This window comes from Cucumis sativus, chromosome 1 (assembly GCF_000004075.3).
Source record: "Cucumis sativus cultivar 9930 chromosome 1, Cucumber_9930_V3, whole genome shotgun sequence".
In the NCBI taxonomy this organism is placed as follows: Eukaryota; Viridiplantae; Streptophyta; class Magnoliopsida; order Cucurbitales; family Cucurbitaceae; genus Cucumis; species Cucumis sativus.
The window spans coordinates 14,068,823-14,074,591 of NC_026655.2; positions in this window are offsets into that span (position 1 = coordinate 14,068,823).

A 5,769-nucleotide genomic window follows, 5' to 3' on the forward strand; every position below is an offset into this window, starting at 1 on the left:
CTACGATCTCAGGGGCATTCAATTCTTTCTGATCAATTCCTCCTTCTTCAATAATTTCATACTCCTCGCCTTCTTCCTTCACAACAATCATTCAATTCCCTTTGCTCTTTCATCTTGCATTTGTGGTCATGAGAATATTTCTCATTACAGCGAAAGCACAATCCCTTCTTTCTAGATTGAAATTCAGCATCAAATAAGCGCTTCGTCTGTCCCTCTTTCCGTACTTCCTCTTTTGTTGTTCCTCGTAGAGTAATAGTTCTCATCGGCCAATTCATTCCTCCTTTACTTTCTTCTGTATTCGCAATGGTATTAGCCTTGGTGCTATTATGGGAGTTTATCACCTTTTCTCCAGAATATCCAAAAGATTTGCTTCCTGACGTATATCTTCCTTGTTCTCTACCTTTTGCGCAATTCGTATCATTTGTGCTAATCCCTTCGACTCACATAAATCCATCTCCGCCTAGATCCACAGTTTCAATCCGACATAAATGTCTCTTTTACCACCTTCTCTAATAGGTCCGACAAAGGAGCTACGCACTTATCGAATAAATTTTGATATTCCTCTATCGTTGTCTTTTGTTGAATTTGCAAGAACCTTACATACAACGATTCCTCCCTAACGGATCGAAATCGCATAATCTTTCCTTCATATTCACCCAATCTACAAAGTTCTCTCGTTCTTCTTGAGAACGGTAAAAGTTCAATGCTAGTCCCTCAAAACTAATAGTGGATACAGTCATTTTCTCAAATTCAGTAAGTTTATGAATGTTCAAATACCTCTCTACGCAAAACAGCCAAGAATCGGGATCATCTCCATTGAATATCGACATCTCCACCTTCTTAAACTTATTGCAGTCACTATTACTTTCATCATCTATTTTCTTTCCTTCCTTCCCTGTTTCGTTCTCCCATCTTGGTCACCCTTCGCCTTCGTCCACATTCTTCGTCGATGAATTGTGCATTGTTGTCGATTCCATAATTCGTAACATCATCTGATTCTACCTCTCCATATTTTTGGATATTTTGGCCAACGTCTTTTCGATCACCAGTATCTTACTAATCTCTTTCTTAATGTCTTGTATTTCCTGGTCAAACGTCTCCATCTCTTCGATCCGAGTCTGAACCATTTGCATTCTTCTTGCCCGAGATCAATGCTCTGATACCAATTTGATGGAAACCACTCTTGGAATGAAATTGCTACTATATTATTAATGATAGAATAGGAATGAAATCCTAATTACATTATGAAATCCCACTCCTGTTATCCTCTCTCTCAAGGAAGAATAGAAATTCACTTTCTCAAACAAAACCTAACTTTCCCGCCCACGATTACTTTTTATTTATACTAACAATAAGGTAACTAACCCTCACATGCTATTCATGTGCACGTGATTTTTTTTTTAATTTCTTTGTCCCTCTTCCGCTGTACAGATGTAATATAGGGGGTCTATCAGATTCCTCCTCTTTTCAAAGCCTCCAATCAAACTCAATGCTAAGTTTGACTGCTCCCTTCAGAGTGACGACCCTCATTTTCCCCCTTCCGTGGTTTGGGGAGGATTCCTCCTCTTTTTAAAGCCCTCAATCAAACTTGATGCTATGTTTAGAACGCTAAGAATAGGTGGTCTAGTTTTGGTTAGGCCAAAAGTGAAATTTTCCCCCAAAAGCACTAATAGTTAGGGAACTCAACACATTCTACTTGACTTAATCGACTTGACTCTCTAATTTTTATGAGCTTTTTTCAATGCATATTGCATATGTTTTTTTTATAGTTGTTGATTGTCTCACATTTTTATGGTTTGCATTTACAAGCCTCTTTTTTCTTTCTTTGGTATGAAATATGGTAATAGGCCTTGCTAGAACGGTGGGGTAATCTCTCTATGGTTCTACACTTAGTTTCAAAGTTTGATTACTCCCTTCGAAGTGACAACAAGCCTCGTTTTCCCCTATTGTGGATCAGAGAGGATTCCTCCTCTTTTCAAAGCCCTCAATCAAACTCAATGCTAAGTTTAACTGCTCCATTCGAAGTGACAACAAGCCTTGTTTTCCCCTATTGTGGATCAGAGAGAATTCCTCCTCTTTTCAAAGCCCTCAATCAAACTCAATTAGAGTAAAAAAGGAAAAATTTTCATCTCGGGCGCGTGTACCTCACACGCGTCTCTCTAGGATTTCCAAGTTCTCTCACTCGGGTGGTGAAGGAGGCGAACGGCTGGTGAGTGCTGCGGTCAGCAAGGGATCAAATTCGAAGGTAATTCGTTCGGTTTTGGCAGATTGAATGTGAAAACTAATGTCATTTGGTATCCATTTCGAAATTGATTACAATTGATCAATTGAACCATTACGAATGATATTCGTTTTGATTCGGGAGAATTAACGTCTGTCTAGAAATTGTTTAAATCGATTTCCAAGCTGAATTGATTTGAACTATCTTGAAAGTATTGCGTGTGGTACGAATCGATTTATTGGCTATCAGTTCTGGGTTTGAAGACCGTGATTTAATTCACTCGCTGAAGGGATCTCGCATGAATCTCCTCGGTTGAATTTCAATTTTTTTGAGTTCATTCGTGTTCCCAGATTGGGCCGAAAAGATCATCACGGGTGTTGGGTTGATGTCCTAAGCATGAAACGATGAAGAAATTATCCAGTGACATTGAGGAGGTGAAGAAAAACGTGTGATGTCAAGCCTTCAACGCGTACATGATATGGCGGCGAACGACCGAAGGGCGGCGACTGCAAAGGCTGACCTAATTTCTGTGAGGAAGAAATGGTCGGACATGAGTGGACCCGAACCGGTTTACGTGAACCGTGAAACATATAAAAACTGAAATACAGGAAATGGACCGAGCGGAGATGGTCCCATGAAGATTGTTGGCCCAAAGGCGTGTGGGCCGATTGTTTTGAATGAAAACGTGATGAAGCCAGTGAGCCGGTAAAGGGGCTGAAGCCGAATGGTGTGGACACATTTACGAATGGAATTGGTCATGGATTTCTGGTTGATGGGCATCGTTGAATGATGGGCCGCCATCTCACACGAAACTGGGATCTCACAGAAGGAGTGCTTACCTGCTGGTGCTTCAAGTGTTCAGCATGTTGGGCAAATTGCAACAGCCGAAGGATATGGACCTGGGCTGGATGCTATTGCAAGTGCCCCAAAGATTGGGCCGGTTGATGGGCATTTGAATGATGGGCCAGCCATTAGAGAATCGTTTGGTATTAATTCAAATGGTGGGCCGCCTGTTCGATTCGTGGGCATGAGGTGCAGAAATCTAATAATTCTGGAGGTGCAGGCAAAAATTCATGGGCTTCCTTATTTGGCTCAACAAGAGGTTTCTCTATGACCTATACACCTCTGACTACCGTGGGAGAGAAAATTGTGGTGACCCCGTTTGAAGAAGTTATTAGTCAAGGAGTTAGAGTGTGGGAGAACTCCCTCGTCAGCCAATTAATTGATGCAAAATTGCTGTATCTAGTCATCTATCGTCTTATAGAGAAGATTTGGGGTAGAATTGAAATGCCAACAATTACTCTGATGGAGAATGGGCTCATCTGCTTTCAATTCAAACATCTGAAGTCGATAGAGTGGATCTTATCCCGTGGCCCATGGCACCTTGGAGGCAAACCTATGCTCCTCCGCAAATGGACTCCAGGTATAGTTCCTGAATCCTTTGTCTTTGATTCAGTTCATGTTTTGATAAAGTTAGGGAGGATTCCGTTGGAGCTATGGACGGATGCTGGTTTGGCTGTGGTAGCGAGTGCAATAGGAAAACCTCTTTCAGTTGATCTTGCTACTAAAGAGAGGCGTCGTCTTTCTTATGCCCGTATATGTGTGGAATTGAATGTGGACAGTATTATGCCTGCCGAAGTAACAGTCAACCTTAGAGGAGAGGAATTTATTGTAACTGTCACTTATGAGTGGAAACCGAAAAAATGTAACTTGTGTCGATCTTTTGGACACTCGCAGAACACCTGCCCTAAGAAAAGAGGCAATGAAGATAGTAAAAAGGAAGCTGCAAGTAAAGAGGTTCCTGTTAAAGAGGTTGTTCCTACTAAAGAGGTGGTTCCAATTGTGGGGAGTATGAGATGTTGTGTTGGAATCCTTCCAACACATGGAAGAAGGAGAAATTATTACCCATAAACTGCCTGAAAAGGTGGAGGTAAATTGGGAGGAATTTACCCCAGTTGACAGGAAAAATAGGGGAATGATCTCTATTTGGGACAGAGGGAAAAGGGCGGAAGTGAGTATCACTAACTCCTTTAACAACCTCATGGAGGTGGATAAAGGAGATAAATGGCCTTTATCTATAGTGGATGCTCCCCTCCTCCCTTACGAGTAGATGACTCTTCTATGGTCCTTTTGAGTACTAAGGTGATGTAATTCCTATGGGAGAGGCGGCTCCCATACGACCTCATGGTTAGTTGGTGTACGTGGAACGTGCGGGGCCTTAATAGCCCTATAAAGTGTAGAGCGGTGAAGGACTTCTTAGCTGTGTCTACGGTGGGTTTCTGTTGCATCCTGGAGACTAGAGTTCGAGAGGAGAACTTTGTCTCGATATCTAGAAGATTTGTGATTCGTGGGGTTCATTAGTAACTACAGCGATAGTGGAGCAGGTCGAATGTGGATTATGTGGAAACGTAACAGTTTTGTGTTCACGACTAACGAGGTTGTCGACCAGTTTATTTTGGTGTAATAACAGATTTGATCTCTGGGGAGAAGGTAGAGGTTCTGTGTGTGTATGCCTATAATAGTAACATCGAGAGACGTGTTTTATGGAGGCAAATGGCTGAGATCTCTGCTGGTTGGAGAGGACCGGGTATGGTCTTGGGTGATTTTAACACCATCAGACTCCAGTCTGAAGCATTCGGGGGTGCTCCGAACGTGGGGGATATGGAGGAGTTTGACATGGCTATTCGAGAGGCGGACCTTGTTGAACACGCGGTCCAGGGGAACTGGTTTACTTGGACTAGTAAGATACATGGGTCGGGTTTGATGAAGAGACTTGATCGTATCCTAGTGAATGATGAGGGGCTTAGTACATGGCCTAACATGAGGGTTAACGTCCTCCCGTGGGGTATTTCTGATCATTCTCCCATACTTGTCTATCCCAGTAATCAGCGAAGCCAACAAGTGGTCTCTTTTCGTTTCTTTAACCATTGGGTTCAAGAAGCGTCCTTTATGGATGTTGTGTCCTCTGCTTGGACCAAAGATACTAGAGTTTCTCCAATTGTGAATATTGTGAGGAACTTAAGAAATCTCAAGTCGATTCTTCGCAGACATTTTGGTAGGCATATCCGGACCATCAGTGAGGATGTTCGTCTTGCCAATGATACCATGGACCGAGCTGAAAGAGAGATGGAGACGAACTCTCTGTCGGAGGAGGCGAGTAATCACGCGAGCTTAGCCACGGTAAACTTTTGGAAAGCGGTTAGAGTGGAGGAAGCCGCTATGCGTCAGAAGTCGCGAACCAGATGGTTGAAGCTAGATGACCAGAATACTGCCTTTTTTCATCGATCTGTTCGATCAAGGCAGAGCAGCAATGCTTTGAGATCAGTTATTGACCCAGATGGAAATCGGTTGACTAACCATGATCAGGTGACTCAGGTGGTAGTGAATTATTTCAAAGATAGTCTGGGTTCTCAGAATATTAGCTATGAGAGCTCTCTACTAGTATTGAGGAGATTGTTCAGTTTAGATGGACTGAGGAGTGTTGCAGGCCCTCCAGTCGCCTATTGGCAGGGAGGAAGTGAGACGTGTTCTGTTCTCCATGGATGGTG